This window comes from Callithrix jacchus, chromosome 11 (genome assembly GCF_049354715.1).
Source record: "Callithrix jacchus isolate 240 chromosome 11, calJac240_pri, whole genome shotgun sequence".
NCBI lineage: Eukaryota > Metazoa > Chordata > Mammalia > Primates > Cebidae > Callithrix > Callithrix jacchus.
The window spans coordinates 65,307,609-65,332,362 of record NC_133512.1 but is presented as its reverse complement, the minus strand read 5'-3'; the positions used below and the strand labels follow the sequence as shown (position 1 = coordinate 65,332,362).

At 34.7% G+C, this 24,754-nt stretch overlaps 1 long non-coding RNA gene and 1 pseudogene across 1 annotated transcript; one reads left to right on the top strand and one right to left on the bottom strand.

The window, feature by feature from the left end:
- The first annotated feature begins 6,567 nt into the window (after positions 1 to 6,567).
- LOC144578270 (uncharacterized) lies at positions 6,568 to 21,870 on the top strand. Its single transcript, XR_013523738.1, has 2 exons — positions 6,568 to 6,699; positions 19,012 to 21,870. It is a non-coding gene; the product is annotated as an uncharacterized LOC144578270 (long non-coding RNA).
- Positions 21,871 to 23,641: 1,771 nt separating this feature from the next.
- LOC100414666 (peptidyl-prolyl cis-trans isomerase A pseudogene) lies at positions 23,642 to 24,181 on the bottom strand (annotated as a pseudogene).
- Positions 24,182 to 24,754: the final 573 nt, after the last annotated feature.

Genomic DNA, 24,754 nt, shown 5'->3' with positions numbered 1-24,754 from the left:
AAATCAGACAACCTCTCCTCAAACAATGGCATCTCTTCTATGTTTAATGTTTCAAATTCTCAAAGTTATTCCATTCTTTTTTAACTATAAAAGTCTATAAAGTAAATATGAGTATGGTTAAGAAAATCTAAACAGAAAGTAACTTTTAAACTTTTATTATAAAAAGTATACTTTTTATTATAAAATGTATTACACTTTTATCATAAAAAGTAATCATACCTTTAATTCAGTACATAGCTAGCATAGCTTGCAGCTATTAATATAATTATTTAACTTACAATAGATTTTTGCATACTCTTCTTACCTTTTTTATAACACTATGAACACCCCAAAAATGAGTCACACTGCTTGTATGCATGTAACTTGGTAGGCTGTTTATAGAGAACAGTGATTTTCAACATTTACAAAATATGTATTTTTGGTTGGCTCCAATTTTTTATACCAAGAATGAATGTAAAAGAACCAAGTGAATGAAGCAAGTGATCAGGATTTAAGGAATTAGCAATAAGGAATTTATCACAGTATTATTTGTGATATGAAAAAATTGATAATAGCCTAAAAGGGAATAAGTTAAATAATCAGTAAAGGATTATTGGGTCACTAAAATGATATTGTACATATTTCTTTATGCATGTGGAATGATATTCATGTCATATCAAGAAAATTTAAGCTTCAAAAATAATGTGTGGAATATAAGCCTACTTTTTATAAAACAAACATGAATATAAAAATGTCTGGGAAGATATACAATCTGTTGATTTCAGAAAGTAATGATCAGATGTCTAATACTAGAAATAACCCTCTGTTATAAAACTTAGTTGTAGCATATTGAATATTTACTTCACTCTTTTTCTGAATTACTATTACTATTATTATAATTTTTGCTGGGAGTGAGAAATGCTTGACAATTAAATGCAAAATACTTTAATGTCTACTGACTGTTAAGATAGAATTAACAAAACATTTATATGCATTCATGAGCTACAGTTTTTATCACATCACTAATAAAAAAGATTGCATGATGCCAGTAGAAAGACTGCTGATAAATTTGGCTTTAAGTAAGCAGTAAGCGAAGGCATGTGAAGAGCAACAAGTAAAATCGGAATCACAACAAAGAGTTATGTAGAACACTGAAAACTTCAGAATAAATATCTACTTAGATGATTTGATTCACTGCACTCTAGATTTGTCCATTTGATTAAAAGGCACATTAGCTCAAAGAATACCTCTTTCTTGGTTTTGTTCTATTGATATAGTTTCTTTATTAATACAGGAAGTTGTGCTTGGAGTTGCTTTATATTTTGTCATGTCAATCAAATTGAGTTTAGGGGAAAATGTTTTGAAAAACTAAAATAAATGGAAATAAAACCTTAAAGAGTCTCCTCTTCATGCACTGTGTGTTATCTTCCTGAAACCATAGAGCTTATGCCAAACTCTGCAGACCTGCTCCAGAGGTCTGTCTAGTCCACAGTGTGTGAGCACTTTTTGAGTTTAAACAGATAAACTTTGGAGGTGCAGTGAATCAATTCAGCCCACGTGGAAATGTCAGTACTTGAAATCTTGATAAAAAATTAAGTAGTCTGAAATACTAAACTCACATGAAAATTTGTTTTTACTTTAAAACATCTTTTTGTCTTTTTGTACATCAAATACAGGTCATATACATTGCCTATATACTTGTAGATTAGAAAATTAATAACTAAGAATGTCAGCACTGTAAACTGTAGTTGTGATCAACGTATATGATGGGTATAGTTGCTTTTTCTTTTTTGAAAGCAGACACTGTTAACTGATCAGGTTACAAAAATAATCACAGCACACACCTTAGTTCATCCTTCTAACTCTTTTTGATCCTTCTAAGGCTTTTGATCTGGTCTTCCCTGTTGTCACCCTCTCTGCCTTCTACAAAAAGAGTGCTCTTTTTTGAACATCCTAGAGAGGATGATTTGAAGGGCCACAGTGAGTTATCTGCTTCTTTGGAGCGGTTTCCAAAGGTATAGATCTCACAAATGAGATACTCCTTGCTGATGATGCCGTATTTCCCAAAAGATTGACCAAAGTGTTATCTGTCAAGGCAATTCTCTTCTTACTGATCTTGCCATAATCATGCTTATAGATTAGTTTATTTACTGGCTTCAGGTTCGAGTACTCCCATGCAATATATGGTTCTACAATTCTCAGCTTGTTAATTGAGGCCTTATTGAGCTTAAAAAAGTTCCTTTCAACACCTGATGAAGCCAGAGAAGCTGCAACACCTTTCAGACATTGGGACTCACACCACTGATACCTCTGATCCTGATGACAAATGCCAATTTGGGTTCTGCAGGTACATAGAAGCTGTCAGTTTTTCTTGCCACACTAGCCAATCGAATATCAGTTCTGTACATTTGCCAATGTTATTTGTGACAGTGTTTCACTTTTTCATAGATAAGCTCTGTCCTTGCTTTTGGAAGCATCTTTTGGGCTAAACTCCTTTCTCAGGCATTTGAGCTTCAGGTCTGCAAAATTCATTCACTTATTCTTAAGGGTTTCTGACACAGCAGCAACCTTCCATTCTTTGATACCCTTTTTGGTTCCAGCCAGAAAAGAGTGGTTGCTCTTTCCATTTAAGAAGTTGTTGGCTGGGCGCGGTGGCTCAAGCCTGTAATCCCAGCACTTTGGGAGGCCGAGGCGGGTGGATCACGAGGTCAAGAGATCGAGACCATCCTGGTCAACATGGTGAAACCCCCGTCTCTACTAAAAATACAAAAAAAAATTAGCTGGGCGTTGTGGCGCGCGCCTATAATCCCAGCTACTCGGGAGGCTGAGGCAGGAAAATTGCCTGAACCCAGGAGGCGGAGGTAGCGGTGAGCCGAGATTGCACCATTGCACTCCAGCCTGGGTAACGAGAGCGAAACTCCATCTCAAAAAAAAAAAAAAAAAAAGAAGTTGTTATTTTTTCAAACCATTGAATTAAGTATTCTTTGGTGGTAAGAAATGCAGAGAGAGCATGAAAATTCTCTGCCAAGGCAAAAAGTTGACATTTTTTTTTGTGGGCAAGCATCTTATTCATAAATATAAAGTATGAATTAAAGAAATGAGCAAAAGATGTATGTGAGCCAGATGGATACAACTTTCATTTTACTTTATCCTCACACCTGTATAAAATATTGTTCTAGTTCAAGATATTGGTGTGAATATTCAAGTCCTATCCAAGCCACCCCAGAATGTTAAGATTAATAATGCATGTCAAATAAGAAAAGCAAACATTATGGATCCAGGTGTAAGTGTTGTTTGTCATATCTCTAGCTTTGCTGAATATTTTTCCTCTCTTTGCCAATGATTTTTTTTTTTACAGGAAGTAATCTTTTATTCCATTGGTGAGATGTGTTTCTAATCTTTTACTTCATGCAGAATAGCACCATTAAGGAAATGTAATTGTATTTATTTTCTGTCTCCTCCTTTTTTGAGATATAGATTTTTTTTTTAAAAGACACAGGTTTAATGGGCTGCTTTTGACCTGAGATGAAAATCTTGGATTTGTCTTTAGAGGAGGGATTTTGTTCTGCCCCATAGTGTTTATGACCAAAGCATATATTTGCTTCCTTCGTCACTGCTGTGGGGTTATCATGTGCAACTGGGTTAAACAAATGGAAAATACATTCCTATCACACACCCACCTCTGAGTCCAGATAAAAACAAAAGAATGAGACCATAAATGTCATCATTAGCTTGATTTCGTATGTATGCACATATAATAAATGTGTGTTTGGCATGTACATATTTGACAATGAGTCAAAAACATTCTACTATCATCTTTAATAATTCTTATTTAAGCAAAATATGGCATGAAGTGATGTGATCCAGAACTCTGAGTAATCCCAGCCACAGTTTACTGGGATTTTCAGTAGTTATTGAATCCTATGAATGTGTGTAGCTTTTCTTTAAGTCCTTCTGAAAACAGATCTGTCCTTGAGGTGTCAGATTAACACTCCACTCAGAAGACAAATTGTTCGTGGGCACACTGGACATATGAGAGCCATTAGAGAGTGTGCTCTGCATTCTTGAAAAATGAAAAATTCTAGGCAACATTACATTTTATAAATGCAAGATGTTTATTATTACAGTACCAGCAATAAATGTTTAGAAACTGGAGAGGGTTCACAATGGTTCTGACTAGGAACATATGCCTATCAAGTTCATTGGAAGCGGAGCCATTGATTTTTGGCATTAAGCAAAGGGTCTGGAAGCTATTATGCATTTAAGCTTCTATGAGTATTTAATTATATCAATAGGAGAACACAATTTCTGTTGTGCGTATAGTGCTGAATGTCTCCATTTATTCATGTTACTGTGTCTGATAGATGAGTTCAAACCAGCTGCTGTAACTTTCTTACTATTTGGCCAAATTATTTAAATAATATTTTTTGGAAATGTAGAAAATACTCTATTGAACATTATCAAGTAAGCTTCACCCATGGAATCTGTTTACAGACTTTTCTAAGGACGATATAGAAATTCACACACACACACACACACACACACACACACACACACACAAACTGTGTATAAACATTCCCACCCTTTGATGTAAACTAATAAATACTATTAAATTGCACTTACCCTTATGCACTTTTCCAGGTCTGTCATATGTCTACCTTTCAATGATGCTTGCTTGAATATGTGATTACTACTGTTTATTTTATATTTGCCACTGCATGCTCAGGCATTATCCAATAATGCAATCCAAAGCTTTTTGTCTGGCAGCTTTCTTTTCATATGACTGCAGTTAAGATATGAGCTCTGGCCCTCTTCCACTGTTTTTGACAAAGGTGATTTTACATTTAGAGCAAAACATCTTTGGAAGAAACCAATTCCTATTTTGAATAAGGCAAATACATTTTATATGTAAACTGACAGCCCAGCACCTAGAACAATCAATAACTTACACAAAGTAAGGACACAAAAAATATGTATAAATATGTATCAAATGAACAACTGAATGAATGAGCTTATGAAAGGCTTCAAACAAAAGAAAAACCAATAAACATACAACTATTTCCTAAGTAGTCTTTGTCTACCATAAACTACTTCTTTTATTTTTTTAACTGACATACAGTTTTGTGCATTTACCATATGCAACATGATGTTTTGATGTATAAATACATAGGAGGTAATGCATTTGTTAATTAGCTATATTGAATTATTTGTTAATTAGCTATATTGAACCATTCCTTTGTAGTTCTGATTTAAGTAAGATATTTGGTCTTGAATTGTTCTGTTGGCCTGTTGGCTTGGCAGGAACCACTGTTGAAATTTGGAATTTATAATTTCATTTAAGTTTATACTTTATTCAAACTTCTGGATCATTACTACCCAATAGGTAATGCTGGTCATTATTCTTTAGATATTGTGCTATGACCACATATTTCTTATTTATTTATTAATTTTTTTTCTTCGTGGCTTCATATACATGATCTATTTGTTCCATTGTGGTTCCTTATTACTCCATGACAGATTCCATGACAGAGAGTATCTTGGGAGATTGAAAACAACAGGCTCTGAAGTCAGATTTAGCAATAGCAACAATTTGCCTTGTTTCTAAAATAAGAAAAATTGTATTACTTAGAAAATTACTTTGAAAAATAAATAATGAATATAAAGCAGCAGCAATATGAGTATTATAAATTAGACTCCCTCATTAGGTAAGCTACCAGTAAAATATCTCCTAGAAAACAATCATCACATCTTTGGGGTCTGAATGGGTATAATTTTGTCATGGTGCACACAATATTATTTATCACTGGTAACCTGGTTAAAAAAACAAAGTTGAGTCCAAAAAATTTTAAATAGCAAAATAGTTACTAAAACTGAAATGCAATAAGTAAATGTAAAAAGGTATATCAATATAAAAAATCATATTTGTGTTTTCATTCTTGTTTTTTCCTCTTCCAATGTCTTAGGTTAAAGTTAAAATTCTGAATCTAGTATAACAGCATCAATGACTAATTGAAATGTGCAAGCCAGAGGCAGTTGAGGGAGCAAAAAAAGTTAAATAAGACTAACAAAAAAGGAAACCTTAAAAAAATTAAATGATAAGACATTGTATATACTATCAAGACAAGGCAAATATCAGTTTTCAAATTCAGGAAAAATTTCCACATGGGTGGCATGAAGCACAGGAGAAGAATGTAATTTGCCAATGTTATAAGCATAAGCCCATGTGCAGAAAAAAATGAAAAAAACAGAAGAACAGGGGAAAGTAACAAAGTTACAATTACATTACTATTGGGTTGAGAACCAGATGAGGAATAATCCAAATGCAACATAATTGTGCATTTAAACAATGAAATGGTTTAATTACTTTATGATTTTTATATCTATTTTTTTTTTCTCTTTCTACATCTTTCCTGCCCTGAGTGAGAGTGCTAGGACATAGATTGAAGAGGAGGGGTGGTTGGCAGTGGTGGGGAATCCAAACCTAAAACAATCCTCTTGTTACTTACTAATCCCTCCTGTGGTATTCTGGGAATTCAGATAACTCATTAACAGTTATCTTTTACTTACAGTGCCTCAAACAAGAGGAGTACTTTCTTTTTAAATGTTTATAGTAGAAGAACATCAAGTATAGTTGCCAGCAGACTTGTTAATATTACTGGATGTGCCTGTGCCTCCAACGCATGGATTTGATAGCTCCATTATTGTAATCTAAATGTCCTGGTAAGAATTTTGTTATTTTACTACTTGTTTATGGTAAAATGAAGTCTTGGTACTTTTTAATAACTCTGACACCTTATTTCTGATAAGACGACTATGCTTTAATTTCTTGGCTTGTCTTAATTTGGAGTTTGCAACTAATTCAATGATTTAAACATGAATGATTAATACTAAACACTGTGAAAATATCAGATAATATTTGTTATAGTAGTATGAGTGGGGCAGGAGTAGTAATAGCATTAGCGACTAACATTACTTGTTTTCAAACTCCAGATTTTGTTCTATCTACTCCATTATATATCATCTAATCCTGAGTAAATCCTCATTTTAAAGATGAAGTAACAGAAGTTTTACTATGTAACTTGCCCCATGTCTTCTAGCAAATAAGTGTTAAAGTCATACTGGATATTAATACTTTTAAACGTAAGATACATAAACTGTTTTTTCCTCTTATTAAGCTTATAATTTAGTTAAGGTAATTATTTGCTCTATTGACCAAAAAAAAAACAGTCTCTTGAAAACTATTTTTGAATATTTGTTATTCCTATAAATATATGATTCATAGGTCCTGGCCCCTAATTAGACCATGACTATGAAACAAAATCATCCTTTATTTTTTTGCCTCTGATAATTTTATAGTATTACACAAGAGGGGAGTTTATGCTTTCCTGTCATCCAAAATACTGACTTTTACTTCTTTTTCCACTTCCTAATGGAACTGGAACTCAGCAGGGCTCCCTTGATAATGGAGAATTCTACAATGAATGCATCATCTGCTGCCTGTCCCCAGAGTGGGCTGCCTTGTATAGTGCTATGCTGACATGCTGTTTCTACTGCAGAATATTGTGCTGTTGGTAACTACTTTGTCAGGTCCATGGAGAAAGATCACACCATAATGCATGGGAGTAAGATTTTCCTTGGGAAGTCATTAATTACATCCAGGAATATGTTAAGTATCTGACTTGAGGTGAAGAAGAATACCCTATCTGAATTCACTGGGATGCTAAGCCCACACTCTGAGGAATGGAGCGTTCTCGATCTCTTCCAATAATGGAGTGAGCCAGCATAACTCGCAAGAAACAAATAGACCAGCAGTGGCAATAGGAGTGAGTAGTAATACCAAGATTCAATATTTAATTAGCAGTGGCAATACAGTAAATCAATTCTGCTTAAGACTACTTTCCAAAGAGATTACTGAGTGTCCTTTCCATGAAGTGTGGTGTGTTGCTTAATTGACCCTCTAGAGGTTATCTGATTCTACTTAGAGTTCAGTTTTTCTATTGAAAAATAGCCCAAACTATCACCTTCAATATATAACACTCTCCACCTTCAGCCAGGTAGTTTCAGGTAATAGATGATAATGGGATAGACAGAAGCAAAGTTTCAAAAAATTCTGGATCAAAGGTTTATGTTCACAACAGAACATAGAAATATGGGTTCATTTTTGAATGCAGAGTAAGAAGCTGTGGTTGAAGTTTATCAACTAGATGGTCCATAAAAACATAAATGTTATAAAAGTAGACTTTCATCCAAGAAAGAGAAATATATACATCACATCATTTCCTGAACATTAGGAATTCATTTTTGAAAATTCAGAGGTTCTGCATGAAAATACTAACTGGGGGCTTATATTAGTTTCATGTAGCTGCTGTAAAAAATTACCTCAAACTGGGTGGCTGAAAACAACAGAAATTTATTCTCCCACAGTTCTGCAGGCCAGAAATCACTGTGCCTAAAACAAGGTGTTAGCATGGTTGCACTTTCTCCAGAGGCTCTACAGGATAATCCATTTCTGGTCTTTTCCAGTTTCTGGTTGGTATCAGCATTCCTTGGCTTGTGACCATATAATCCATCCTCTATCTCCCAGTACATAGCCTTCTCCTATCTATGCATGTCTGATTAACCTCTTCACTTTTATAAAGATACATGTAATTGCCTTTGTGGTCCACTCAGATAATTCAGAATAATCTCATCCAGACCATTAACTTAATCATATCTACCAAGACCTTTTTTTCCCCAAATATTTAAAAGTTGCAGAAATTGGGATTTATTACAGTATCTAGAGAATGTTATTCAGCTACTACAGAATGTATTTACTATTATTTTAAACTGGAAAAATGATAATAGGCCACATGTTAAACTAAGACTATTAGGCAATATCTTATATCTAAAACATGGTAAAACACCATGTAAATATATACAATACATACCTAAAATGCTACTTCTCACCATACAGTTGGGCTAAGGCATTTCTTAAGAATATAACTTAGGCACAAGGCCACACTGCAAGTAGATATGTTGTTTCTTTAGGATATCAAATTCTAAGGAGGGTCAATATTGAGAGTCTGCTGAAATTATTTCAGGGATTCACTGGTACATACAAAAATGGGTTTCAGGATCCGGTGCGGTGGCTCACACCTATAATCCCAGCACTTTGGGAGGCCAAAGATGGACAGATCATGAGGTCAGGAGATCGAGATCATCCTGGCCAACCTGATGAAACCCCGTCTCAACTAAAAATACAAAAATTAGCTGGGTGTGGTGGTGCATACCTGTAATCCCAGCTATTTGGGAGGCTGAGGCAGGAGAATTGCTTAAACTCAGGAGGCAGAGATTGCAGTGAGCAGAGATCGCGCCACTGCACCCCAGCTTGGCAACAGAGTGAGATTCGGTCTCAAAAATAAATGAATAAAATAAAATAAATAGTTTTCAGGATGCCCAAATATTTATCTTTTAGTTTTGGATTCTGTAATGTGAGACCTAGGATGTCTCAGGAGGGTGTTATGACAATCCTTTCGTGTTTACTTAAGTATGCAATGTAAACAGCAAACAAATCATTTTCTGGGTTGCTATGACATTTAATGAGTGTTGAGAAGTACTGCACAGACACTACTAAATCCTCGCTGTGCCCTTCATAGATACCTTTGCCTTTCCTGGTACAGAAGACATGCTCCAGTGCTCTCCCTACTCCTTGTCTGGTCCATTTGTATTGCTGTAACAGAATATCATGGACCAGACATCTTATAAACAACAGAAATACATTTCTCACTTTTCTGATGCTGAGAAGTCTAAGATCAAAGAATGCCCATGTCTGGTGTCTGGTGAGGGTTTGTTTCCTGGCTTATTGATGGTGCCTTCTTACTTAATCCTTACATAAATTCAGCTTGCAAACAAGCTGACGGCTCTTACCACATTTACGAGGGCTCTGCGCTCATGACCCAATTACTTCCCAAAGGTCACACCTACCATTATCATCTCCTTAGTGGATAGAATATTAACATAAAACTTTGGTGGTTAACACAAACATTCAGACTATAGCACTCCTCAAAGATCTGGACTTTGGGTAAACTAGATGGAAGTTGCCGTCATATTTAACAAAAATTTCAATAACGGTACAGTACCTGCTACAATTTATATAGTCTTTGAATACTGTTGTTGGCATTAATAGTGGATTTTTATAAATAAAAATAAATAGATTTATTGGTTGGAGGTTGATGAGACCAAACAGAAGAGTCAGTAAATTCCATTTGATAAAGGAACTCATACAGGAAATTTTAAAACAAGCAAAACAAAATATTAGCAAAAACAACCCACAGTTAAAAACAAATTATAAGTGACATTTATTTTTTTCTGTATGTCATGCCAGAAACATATATGTTAGTTACACAGATTCTTTTAAGTTGCCCTGGATGTTAAAATTACCTTGTCCTTTTTGTTCTAAGAAACAATTAGGTTGAAATACCATTTCACATCCCAGCTCCAGTCAACCCATCCCTTGGGTTTAGTAAGGGGCTTGAACTTTGTGCCTAATCATATGTGGTCCCTATTTATTGCTTCTCAGTAAACTCTTCATCTCCCTCAAGTCTTTCTGCATATGGCTGCTTCTGCCTTTCCTCTCTTGTCACCCAAATCAGTCCCTCTTCCACACAGCCCTTGGAGTAGGAGACTTCTACTGAAGATTGAGGAGTAACAGAAACACAGTTGGTGTACGAGGAATAGTGCTGCATCACTGAGCAGCACGTAATTTAAATTGGTACATTTTACAAGGCTCTTTAATAAAAAAGTGAGTCAGATCCACATCTGAAAAAGTATTCTTTTCACTTCTGGGGTTCTCTCTGAATTCACAATTTCCCAGATACCTCTCTTTACATTTTCATTTTTAGCCAGCTTCTGTAGTCTAGACACTCATATAAGAACTGCTTTTTAAACAAATTACAAACCCATCAAGGTAACCAGTCCTCCAATCAGTTCTAAAAATTATACTTTTTCTGCCCTCTCTGTAAGGTTTGTAATTACTTAATATATTTGATAGTGGATCTTGTAAGAGCTGTAATGCTACTCGTGTCTTTATAATATAAACTAAGGGTGTTTTTTTCTCCCCATTATCCTAAATCAGTAGGAAAAAGGATTAGGTACGAATTTAGTAACATGTTAACAACCTAGTTAACATTTAAAAACCTAGAGGCCTTGTTTATACATGGGCAGAAAACAAGGCAGATAAACAGAGCGCAGTGTTTCTGCTCTGGGGGAGTTTCTTCTTTCCCATTGAGATGAGACAAAGGAAAACTCTAGAGTAACTGGAATCAAGAGCCAAACTGGGCAGTGAGTAAAATAAACACACTTCAGCTCAGCCAACAGTTGAATTAATAAATGTACACTGCAAGCCAGGCCATTTTTAAAGAGCATACATTCCTTATGAAAATATCTGGGTGGTACAGAGAGGGGAATCCAGCCTGGAAGACTTAAGAATACAAATATTAGATGAGTAGGGCCCTTAAAAAATATGGGAATTTATAGGGTGGCTTTCCAGGTAGAGAAAACCCTACCCTTAAATACATTTCCTTTTCTGTTTTTGAGTTTTTCAGTGGTAGAGCTACTCAATCCTCCATGCCTTATATCTCACATGTTTGTCTATTGACCTCAGCTGGGAATGTTAGGGAGGTTAGATACAAGTTTACCATTGGGTAAAAGACATATATCAGCAAACAGACCAATTCTGTGGTTCTCTGGGTTTTAAATTTCACTTAGTACATTTCAAAAATAATATTCATTATAGCTACTAAGTTTTGTAATTTGCATAATTGAAAAGTTGAAAATAACAACAAAATGACCTCTATGTATAATCATTTCACAAAAGTAAGGGCATTTTAACATCAGAAAAAGTAGAAAAGCTTCTTAGACAAAGAATTAAAATATCCTTAAATAAAATAAATTTAGCTTTGTGAAAACTTTTAAAATATTATGTTCTGGTTTTCATTTGGCCCAGACCCAAGATAAATTATTCATAGACTGACTCCAAAGTGCAGGCGAATGACTGGAATATTGGAATAGCTAATTTTTTTGTCACCATTTTTCTCACTATGATTACCTGGTAGAAACTTGTATCTTTAAGCACATAGGTTCGCATAATTTCTGCGTCTCCTTCTGGTTTTCATTTGTTTATAACTTTAAACCACCATGAACTTTAAAGTGTTCAGCATAAAACCAAATTTGTGCTTTTATTCATTTACAACAGATGAGGTCAGAGTGAAAAGAAGGGCAGATTATAGCTTCCCTTTCTTGTAGATCCCTTTATTAAAATCACTTGCATCATTTTTACAAGGCTCACACTTTTCTCTAAGATGTAATTTTTATAAAGGATACTTTATTTAGAACTGTTTAGTACTTAGTAAACCTGGGGCCTCAAGGTCTGTATAAAAAAGTTACGGCCAAACTGGCCTTCATCTAAATCACAATACAGAAAGCTAATAATTTTTTGAACATTCAGAAGCCTTAAGCAGAATGAAATTCCAATAACATATGCTACAACTGCTGACAATGAATGTGGCCAATCCAAAATAACCAAGAGCTGTTGTTTACCAGGGTAAGAAATGAGATGAAAAAAAAAAAAAATTACTCTTTATGACTGAAAAGATACTGCCAGTCAGTAATCCAAAGAACTGGTACTTAAAATTCTTTTTAGACTTACAATTATGGGTTTATTAGTAGCTATTACACACATACACACACACACACAATGCATATTTCTAATTCCAATTCTAATTTGAAAGGGACACTCAGGAAGCAGGTCATCAAAGTGAAGGGCAAAATAGGATAGATATAAAACAAGTTAACGAGTAACATTAATAAAGAAAAAATTTGAAAGGAAATTGTTAGAAAGGGAAACACACCCTCCATCTTCCAGAAAATGTCATTCCTTTCTTAGCATGTATGTCACTGGACCATGTAAAATCCCTATCAACAATCCTTACACTTAGGAATTTAGCTTACAATATAAAGGAAAGACTATGGTAACAAATTGTGCTGGTCTAATAACTCTAGTCTCATATTAATGTACATTTGTTTTTTTCCCAGTTTTTACAATTCAGATATTGCAGCATAAATAGTTTTGCACATATTGTTCTCTTTTTCATATTTTTGTCAGTTTGGGATGTAATCTTAGGGATATGTTCTTCAAAATGGGATTGCTGGGTCACAAGACAAAGGCATAGATGTGCTAGACCTTACTAAATTTCCCTCCGAAGTGGTTTTGAACATTTTGATTTTCGTCATCAATGTATGAGACTGTTTTATTCACCCTCCCACACAGAAGACACTGTCACATTTCTGGATTTTGGCCAATTCAATATGTGAGAAATTGGATCTCAGGGTATTCTTAATTTGCAGTTTTCTTATTAGGAACAAAGCATAATATTTTTTCATATCTTTAAAGGAATTTTTATTTTCATTCTTTTTAAGCTATATATATATTTTGCCTATTTTGTACAGTGTTAAAGCTTTTCTTTATTTTTAGAAGATAATGTGTTTCATATACTACTTTTTTAATTGTGTGCATTACATTTTTTTCCAGTTTCTCATTTGTCTTTTACACTTTGGAACGTTTTTGCATTAAAAATTTTTATATGAACAAATTTATCAGTATGGTCTATTATTTTGTCTATAAATTGTCATAGTTTGAACCATTTTCCCCTTTCTAGATGTATACTTTACTTAACCCATGTTTTTACCTAGCACTGGTATATAGTTTTTTAATTTAAAATTTTTAACCCATCTAAAATTTATTCTGGCATAATAGGTAAGAACTTGAACAAAATTTATTTTTTCTTACATGGCAATTTCATCACACAATCTTAATTATTAAAAAGTAGTATATTTTACTCAATGATTTGTCTTATACCAAATTTATATTCACAATTTGGGCTACTTGTGGAATATCTATTATAAGGTACCATTGTTATTCATACCAACTTGTTGAAGTTAATAAAGCAGCTGTCCAGAAGAATGTTTTGCCTTTTGGGTGTGCCTACTTGCTACCTTTTGATGTATTTTACTTTACTTCTCATTTACTATATCTTTGGCAAACTAGAAGTTAAATATAAAAGCTTTATTAAATCAAAGGAAGCATTTTGACTAGAATAATAAGTGATAAAATTATATCCTTCATAGTACATCATAGCAGAATTTATGTAATACCAGTTTGACCCACCAGTAATGGTACCATAATTTGTCACTACACAAGTTAACACAGGTGATCTCTCTGTTGTACATTTTTCCTTGAGACTTTTAGGATAAAATTTAGAATACATCAAAATTTAATTAGGTAATTTAAATTAATTAACATTTATCAATGATTATTTAAAATATCTTGATATATTTTATAAAAATAATAAACTGTAAGATTAAAAATTTAAAATATGTATGGCACCTAGAAATATAGTTGCCTATTTAACAAAAATCTGTAGTTTTTGTTTTCATCTACTTTTATTTTTAAAATTGTATTAAAACTTGCATCATTATTAAGGTAAGGGTCTGAACTTGCCTTAACACTGATACAAATATTAATACCTAATATCAAATCATATCAAATCATCATATAATCAGTAGACATTTTAATGACAGATGAATGATTTAAATAATTTTTCACTTTACTTGTTCTCTTATTCTAGGCAGACAAAGCAAATGGCAAAAAAAAAAAACCCACATTCAATAAAAATATGTGAACAATTTTTAAAATTAATAATTGTATACTATGAGTTTAAAAATATTTTTGTATTCAGTTTTACTAGAATTATTGAGTATATATAATACATGTTTGGATAAATACTATTTAAAAAATTTTTTCACCTTTTAATGAGAGCACAGATGTTTCCCCTGTAATTATTTTATGCATGTATGGGTTAATATGACTTGTTTCTAAAATCAAGATCCAGCCTTAATTGTATTCCCTTTCTTATTTTCAGAAATGTCAGCAGTCACTAACATTTTTCATATTTCAAATAAATAGATCAAAATATAAAAAATTCTAATATAGATGTATCACTCAATTATCTAAGTCCCTTCTGTATTGTATGTGAAAACTATATTGCATTCATTTACCAAAAATTACTTTTAATGATTAACTGACAACCCTATTTGACCATTTTTCAATTTTGTTGAAAGCAAACATGGAAACCACTTGAATTATAAAAGCATTTGTTACCCAATCAGCAAAGACATACACATCTTTGATTTTGGGAAAGTCTAAAAATTGACTTTACCAAGATCTATCAAATGTCTTAGTTTTCATACAAGTGTTAGAAGTTAAAGGTTGCTTCTTAGGCACCAGTAAATTTCACTGTGTTTTGTTTAGTAGTACCAAGTAAGTGAGAATGAATAAGTGAGTAGTACCAAGTAAGTGAGGTGGTCAGAAAGTGCCGGAAACTGATAGAACACCTTTACAGCACGTGTGTTCTCAGGCAAATAGATTTTAGCAAATAGTAAGAATATGAAATTGAGAATATGATCTGGAAAGTGACTGCCTAAAGACTGTCCATGTCAGCTTCTCCCTTGGTAAATATCTTTTCCAGGGGGCACATGTCTCTCAGTTTGAAGAACACTGCCCATAGGTCCCAACAAAGTCACGTAGGGTGACTTTCAAAGTAAAAGAAAAGTTGACAGAGGAGATGCTGATAAGATTCAATAAACTAATTCAGGAGACAGCACTTCAAATTTGTTTAGCTCATCATGGGTTTAAAAAAATAGATATTCTGGAAGCCTATTTTGTCTCTTTCCTTAGAATACTCTAAAAATAGTCACCTGGAATCTGTTTCTTTTATTAATCCAAATAACAGGCCCTGAACACAAAAAGATTCTCAAGTTTTAAGGGTCGAACACCTTCACTGAAACCTGGCTCTTAGCTTATTATAATAGTGGCAGGTAGACCTCATGGAGTATAAAATACATGTCATGAACATTAGTAAATACTGGCTTCAGATTTGCTATAGTAGGCATTAGCATCTTATCTTAGTGTGTTATATATTAACATCTTAATGTATGGTTTAAAATACTATGTTACTATAACAGGAAAAGTTCCCTTATCCCCGTCACAGGGCGTGTGTAGTGCCCTTGCTTCTTTAGTGCCCTGCTGCTAAAAACCCATAGAGGGTGCATGTAGACAGGCAGATTATGGGGAGCCTGGGCTCTGACCCCATGGCAGTGTCTAGGGTTGAGTATTTACAGACCCCAAAACCCTAGTGGGCGTGTATTACAGTATGCTCTTTCAGCTTAGCTATCTGAAGGGGGTTTGTGTTCATCAGCTCAATTAGAACCTCTGCCTCTTCTCAAGGACAGAGGACTTTCTGTATCCTGGGTTCTTGCCTTAGTGTAGTGGAAAAATCGGATCACACATGAGCTTGGAGAATGAGTCAAAGTTTTATTGAGTGGAAGTAGCTCTCATTGAGGTGAATGGGGAGGCCAGCAGGGGGATGGAGTGGGAAGTTGGATTTGGACCACCCAGCAGCCAGATTCTCCTTCCATCAAATTCTCCTCAGCATCTGCGTCATTCTGCCAAGGATGACCTCCAGCATCTGCAGATGTGTTCTTCTGCCAGTGTGTTTCTCTAGATGCCCAGCTGCTTGTGTCTATGCTCACTAGGGTCTTGGGGATTTTATAGGCACAGGACGGGGGCATAGCAGGCCAGGTTGGTCTTGGAAAATGCAACATTTGGGCATGAAAACAGGAATGTCTGTCCTCATCTAGGTCCATGGGCAGAGACTCAGGGTGTAGCCCTACCCAGGGACCTGCCCTTCTCTACCCAGCACTTCCCTGCCCACCTACAGTATCATTATGTTATACATACTTATACATAGTTACACATTGTATTTAACATACTATTAACATACATTAGTGCCTAGGGAAAGTACATTAAAACATCCACCTAATTTTTTTGGAGGGGCAAGAGAAATTAGAGCCTTCTTCATGAACAATGACTATTATTACCAACTTAGATGAATTCAAAGGTAATCAGGAAAGCATTGGTATTAAAAATAACATACACATCAAAGTACTTAAAATGTCGTGGTATAGGATGAGATATGGTAAATTGGACAGAGATGACAAAGTGAATGGAGAATGACATGAAGGCTAAGTATGATAAGAATGTGTCTTATTCAATTCTAGGATTTAATGATATTTTGATTTAAGGTTAGATACAATCCAAATCTCTGAAATTTTAGGTTTATTGGCTAATGTGAATTATTTTTTATTTTTCCCCCCAAAACTGAATTAAGTTACTTATAGTGTATTAAATGGGGCCATTTGTACATTCAATAGGTCTATTTAATCAGAAACAAACTGTTTTCTTGAAAATATATATGGGTGTAAATATTAGTGGAAAATGTGCTTGGCAAGGTATTTTTGGAGCTTGCCAAACCCCAGACGTCTTAGAAATGCTTGAAGATGTTATAATGAACAAAACATACTAACAGTTCACTGAACCTTGGAATTATGTGTCAGGAAAGCAGATAAAATACCAAATATATTGTCATGCTTTCACCTAACGAAAGCCATCATTTTGCATTTGAATTTTACTAAAGACTTCTCCCATTTTTAGTTCAGCTCTGAGATGAATTAGTGTGATTAAACCAATGGCAGATTCTAATAAAATTTTTCAACAGTTGCTTGTAATAATCTCTGAAAAGGAATTAGGCATGTATGCTTTGAAGACTTTCACAAAAGGACACAACAGCATTTAATGAGTTGTCTAAACTTTATATTGGGTTTTTTTTACCAGTGGTACATGGAAGTTTTTGCATTAGAAAAAAGTTAGTAAGAGCACACACTATATGCTTTTGTGGCCGGAACTTTCAGAGGCTTATTATGTCTCATAATAGACACAGAGCAGTACAAATTCTTATTTTTACATTGTATGCTGGTTATGCTTCATGTCAAACATGTACAAAATGAGTTCCTCTTCTGCCTGATCCAAGACTATATTCTCCTTCATTTTATTACCCGAAGTCTACTCCTATGTTATCATTCTTTTAGACGAATTGAAATTGAACACATATTTTATGCACTACATCAAGCCCAGTATAGCTTATTTATATATTAACTATTTTGCTTCTAATAAGAAAACAATCCACAATTCATCCTACATCATATATATTATATGAAGTGGGTTAACAAAGGGGAGATTCTAGAATCTACGAAAACTACTGGGTAAATGTTCTGTTTTTAGTTTGCTGCTTCCATTTGGATGCCTTTAAACTGAGCTAAGAGAAACTTTCTTTGGTTTCATTCTGAAGAATTACTAAAAGAATTCTGACATTCAGGTGAGAGGGCAGAAGGAACCAAGAGGCATATAAAGCTAGCAGCATGCTCATTCTGATTTAGAAATATCCAAAAGGCCCAGCCACAAGTGGAAAAACCACTGGAATGCCAAGAGTGCAAATGTTTTCAGAAGACAAGAATTCTAATTAGTCTGAATGGGAAACTCAGCATGACATTTGATAGCTGGTTTGATGTTTAGAATCATTACACTGAACTGTGTTGGTAGGATTATACAGTACTATTGTGATAATACAAATGTCAAATAAACCACCTACCTCAGAAATTTCTAAACAGAACTTTACAGTTTTTAGAGCAAATTAAAAAATCGTAGTATTTTTCTTTGTTAGATTTCTAAATGAATTTAGCAGTCTTTACACTTAGCAGGAAATCTGGACTGATCATTTGAGGCCTGTTTTCTTTATACATTTTGGAGTATGGGTTTGCTTTTGGACACCTAATAAATCATGATCTAACATCTAAGAGAGACTTATGGCTACACTGTTAAATCAAGGGAGGAAAAACAACAGTGTAAATACCTGGACTATCTTGCTATATTCTTTGACCTATAGGACAGTAATGAACCAAAAAGCAAAATTCTCTAGCAATTTTAGTGCCCCAGTCTTATTACACGGAGTTAGTAATGGTTTTGCATTTGAAATGTTAAGCCTTACCTTGTTTGTAGTTCACCAAGGAATACGACCATATGTGATGCTTTTTCTATTTCAGGCAATGCCCCCACTGCTGGATAGATTGCTGTTGACAGCTTTTGACCAGAGGGAGCCATTAGATTTTGCTGGCTAGCAAACAATTACAGCTTTGATATGAGCTACAAGGTAAAGATTAAAAGGAATACCAATGCACAAAAATATGCTGGTCCTGTGTGGTCTCTAGTCACTTCTTGTGCAAATGAAAAATTGTTTAGATGTAAAATCTAACAAAAGACAAAACCAAAAAAAAAGTCAAACTTTTTAGGCTGAAAGATCCCTTTAAGAATAGTAGAGACTTTATACCATCAAAAGAATTCAAAAGGTTCATTTAAAGATAACAATACCTTTCAAATAATGCTATTAGTGAGGAAGGTTTACAATAATTTTTATATTTGGAAATGTACTGCTTTTAATTCTAGCAGTGTAGTCTTAGGGGAGAGGTTATATGTATATATTATGGTGCAACAGTGCAATTAAACTCACTAGGCATATGGGTCAATGAATGTTGTCAAATAATAAGATTGTTTATATTATTTGGCAACTGCCAAGAATAAGCTAAATTCATAATCTGTTAGTTTGAAAACATTGCATGGAATAGAAAAAGAGACATAAACTATGGCAAATTTAGGATTTTATGGATCTGATATTATAAGAAAAATCAACTTAAACATTTTCATAGCTATATCTTCTTTTGGCTGAAAAGACCTTTGCATAGATTCTGAAGGGAATCTTATAGAGAAAAGATGAAAATATTAACTTCTTTTGTGTGTGTGTAGTGCTCTGTGCACTGAGATTTCTAAAAATTAGAATATAGTCAGTAACCTATGGGTCAAAGTTTCAAAAAGTAAAAGGTTTTGATGTCCTAATACAAATGCAACCTTACAACATTTTACTGTGGTAAAGTGAAATATGTTACTCTTTATAAAAAGTCTATAGATTTGACAATTTGTCAAAGTAGTAATATACCATTTAATTTTTGTTTTGTTTTTAACTGCATGGGTATTATAATTTGTCATCTGTTTATTTTCATCAATATCTATATCATAAGGATAGAGTAGAAATTGAGCTATTAAACATCACATATTTAGGTTGACTACAGTATGAACACTGATATGGTTTGGATGTGTGTACCTTCCAAATCTCAGGTTGAAATGTGACCTCCAATGTTGGAGGTGGACCTGATTGAACGTGTTTGGACCAGGGAGTGGATTTTTAATAAATGACGTGGTGCCATGCTGTTGGTAACAAGTGAGTTTTCACACTATTAGCTCACACAAGAGCTAGTCGTTTGAGAGACTAGCTGGCACCTCTTCCCTGTTCTCTTGCTCTCTCTCTTTCACCATGTGGCAGGCCTGCTCCCCCTTCATCTTCCACCATGAGCAGAAGTCTCCTGAGGTCTCACCAGAAGCTGAGCAAATGCTGGTGTCATATTTGTAAAGCTTGCAAAACTTTGAGCTGTAAACATTCACCCCTAGACACTGACAAGGGGTCTGAGTCCCACCGCCTGCCATCTGTATGCTCCCCTAAGTGTCTCAGCAGCAGGACACTGAAGAAGCAAGCCACACAAATTCATCGCACACTCAGCAAAAGGGACAAAGGAACCTTTCCCGTTTCAATCCTTCCACTTCAAACTATCTTAGACTCGTCCACGTTCTTCTGCTTACACTACCATCATTTATTTCCTGAAGAATAACCACCACCTTCAATTTGGTGTTTCCTAGTCTCTTTTTGCTTCCTTTAATCTAGTATTCCCATAATTGAATGCAGTCTTAAAATGTAAACTTGTTTTCTGCATTTCCTTTCTTAAAATCATGTGATTGGTTTCTTATGGTGTGTGAATAAGATGAATACGCCTTGCTATGGTGACCTCTCAGGACCATATCATCTTTCACTGTATTCAAGCCCAACTGGCTCTCTTCTGTTTCTACAAATGTTCAAATTCTTTTTCTCAGAGCTTTAATATCTGCCCTTTTCTTTGTCTTAAATGCTCTTTTCAGAACTGTGCCTCAGAAAATAGCTATCTAAATAATTAAAGTCTGAATTTTAAAAGCTAAGGTCCTAGAGAGAACTGTCCTCATCAAACAATGTAAGTTATATTCTTTCTGTTACTCTGCTTTACAGACTCACTGTTATTCTGCCTGGTAGACTCAATGTATTTATTTTTTTCTTAGGATCTATTTACCATTTTTCCTATTTGTTTTCCTGTGAAATTGATCAAACAGAAAAGTACAGGTAGGCTATAGAGTGGTACACAATAGTCTTCCTGCCAATGAGATTTAATCTTATATACGCTGCCCGATTTTAAATATGTTGCAATAAAAAGTTATCAATATCAGCATTTCTGGATGGAATGTTTGTTTTCACCCTTCCAGCAGTATATGGAGCTATTACACTCTCCTAATCCTTGTTAACACTAGCAACTCTCAAGGGTAATAAATGAAGTCTCCTAAAAGTTTCATATTGTTTACTGATTGCTGTTTTCTTAGGGAAACTCCCCGTTTACTGCTTAAATATCTTCATTCTTTTGTGACTTGACTTCATAATATTTATCTATTTTCTTCTTGAGTCCTACCATCCTCTCATACCACCATTATCAGCTTCTGGGAGATTTTTATATGTTCAGCATCTTATCATTTGTTTGTAATATATGTTGCAAATATTTGCTCCTAGTATGTATGTGTGTTTAATTCAATTTACTTTTAATTTTGTTTTGCAGTGTCTTTAGTTACACTGGAATATTTCATTTTAATGTAATAAAATTATTATTTTTTAAATTGTGAAATTTAAACATTAAAAAGAAGTATTGTTTTTGCATTTCCTTTCTTAAAATCATGTGATTCGTTTCTTATTGTGTGTGAATAAAATGAATACTCCTTGCTATGATGACCTTCTCTCAGGCCCATATCATTTTTCACTGTACTCAAGTCAAACTGGCTTTTTTTCTATTTCTAGAAATGTTCAAGCTCTTTCTTTGCTGAGAGCTTTAATATCTGCCCTTTTCTTTGCCTTGAATGCTTTTTTCCCAGCTGTGCTTCAGAAAATAGCTATCTAAATAATTAAAGTCTGAATTTTAAAAGTAATTTTAGTGTAATAAAATTATTTTTTAAATTATGGAATTTAAACATTAAAAAGAAGGATTGCATCACACTTAAAAGTAGAAAGGAATGAAAAATTGCTTTTAGGACATCTAAATCTGAAGTTCAAATATGAAGATGCGAGACTGTGGGTAATGTGAGGCTGCAACATAGGAAGACTCATGGGACTGAGAGGAAGGAAAAGCTAAAAGCTTAAGGAGGAAGACAAGAGGCACAAGCTGAGAGAATGAATGTAGCGTCCTGGGGATTTCTAAGGCTGGAACTTTACTGACGTTACAGTAGTTTAGGGAAGGAGTATGATAACTATATAAGGTAGGTATTGAGATCTAAGAGATAGTGCTAGAAGGATTAAGTGATAATTTTTCAGGGCTAACCCAAAACTAAGAACTGGAGATAGATTTGAGAAAAATGTTTTTAATATGAGCTCAAGGCCCCAAATGAGTGAAAAGAAAAAGGAAAATGGGCAGAGAAAAGTGTGCATGCAGGATGAGTTCCAATAGATCATTCTGTGCATGTTGTTTTCTCAAGACTAGATGACCAATGTCTTACATCCAGTCAGTGTCTGGTGAGTATGACCTAGATGAATGAAATCCCTGTCACACTTCAGTTCTTTTGCACACCATGGATAATACATGCTTTCCCCATAATCCCCACTCATGGCACAGTGCCACTCAATTGCAAGAAAACTCCTCAGTTCCCAGTTTCTCCCTAGAGAGAGAAAGCTGGACTGTGTATCAAACATTCCAACTTTCCAGGTGTTTGGGGAGGAACTGGATTTTTTGTTTCACCTGTCTAGGAGCACTGACAGAATCCAGCATATACTAGACATTTCATGGCTTCTGTGAACAACGGCAGTGGTTTGACCTAGTATCTGGGCACTCACCACAAATCATCATACTAACTCTGCATACAGTAAGTGGGTAAAGAAGAGCTTCACCTCAGAGCTTCTCCCTGGAAAAAAATAGCTGGACCACAAATCCAAGGATTCAAATTTTTCAGGGGCTGCTCAAGAGTCTGGCTCTGTCTTGCTTGTCTCAGAGGGCTGACAGAACGAAGCACAGTCTAGAAACCTGACGGACACTGAAAATAAATATAATTTTTGAAAAATTTCATTTTTCTTTAATTTGAATTATACAATTTCTTCGTTACAAAATTGAATTTATATTGAAATACAGATAAAAATCAATGTATACAGTTACAAAATATAGACAGAGAATTTTCCTTCCAACCATCTCCAGCCTCTTACTCATGGGTTCTATTTCTTAAAAGGAACTATTTTTTACTGCTTTGTTTTTAGTCTTTCTGGCTCTTTCATAAATTTAAATTATATGTTTATCCCTGTATATCTGAATAATCTATGCTAAATAATGTCTATTGGTTTTTATAATATATATATATTATATTTTATTTGTTATTTCATCTTTATTTCATAATCATAAACTTAACTCTGCAATCCAGCTAGGCATGGATGGGAACAAGGAAAACATGGAACCCAAAGGGAACTGCAGTGAGAGCACAGATTTTAGGATATTGTGAACAAATGGGGTGGAGGGTGCTCTCCTGAGCTACAGAAGGAATAGACTGGTGGTTAAGATAAAACACAAGTCAAACTTATTAAAGTTGTCCACAGTCAGCAATGGTGATCTTCTTGCTGGTCTTGCCATTCCTGGACCCAAAGCGCTCCATGGCCTCCACAATATTCATGCCTTCTTTCACCTTGCCAAAGACGACATGCTTGCCATCCAACCACTCAGTCCTGATAGTGCAGATGAAAAACTGGGAACCTTTTGTGTTGGGTACAGCATTTGCCATGGACAAGATGCCAGGACCTGTATGCTTTAGGATGAAGTTCTCATCATCAAATTTCTCCCCGTAGATGGACTTGCCACCAGTGCCATTATGGCATGTGAAGTCACCACCTTGACACATCAACCCTGGAATAATTCTGTGAAAGCAGGAACCCTTATAACCAAATCATTTCTCTCCAGTGTTCAGAGCACGAAAGTTTTCTGCTGTCTTTGGAAACTTGTCGTTAAACAGCTCGAAGGAGACACGGCCCAAGGGCTTGCCGTCGATGGCAATGTTGAAGAACATGGTGGGGTTGACCCTGGCTGATAATACAAGGCTCCAGGCGGTGGTGGCATCTGCAAAAAAGCATATATATATTATACTTTTAACATTATGTCATCTCTGAAACCTCTTTTCACTGCTGGAAATATTTTTGTTTTTAATTTTTTATAGATATATTTACTTTTCAATTGACACATAAATGTCCATATTTATGGGGTTTAAAGAAGCACAAAAGCAATCTCTATAGACCTTCTCCCCTGACCAGTGAAGAGTGAGTGGGTGAAAAAACTTTATCTACTATCTTCTCCTTGGAGAGGTAAAGAGTTGGACAATGAACTAAATGATCAAACTCTTTGGGTTCTATATGAGAGAATGGCTTCTAGCTCTACTATATTGAAGCAATGGCATGATCTGTTGTACTCTAAACACCTGAGGGGGCTGGGAACTAAGATGGCAGTATGGACTACCACAGAGGTTTGGGAGATCAAAAGATAATATGGCAAAGCTGATTGATGGTCTTTTCCTACACAAGGCAAATATGTGAAGACAGAGTGAAGCGATTTTTTTTTCTAATGTGTAGATCATGCAACATAAAAA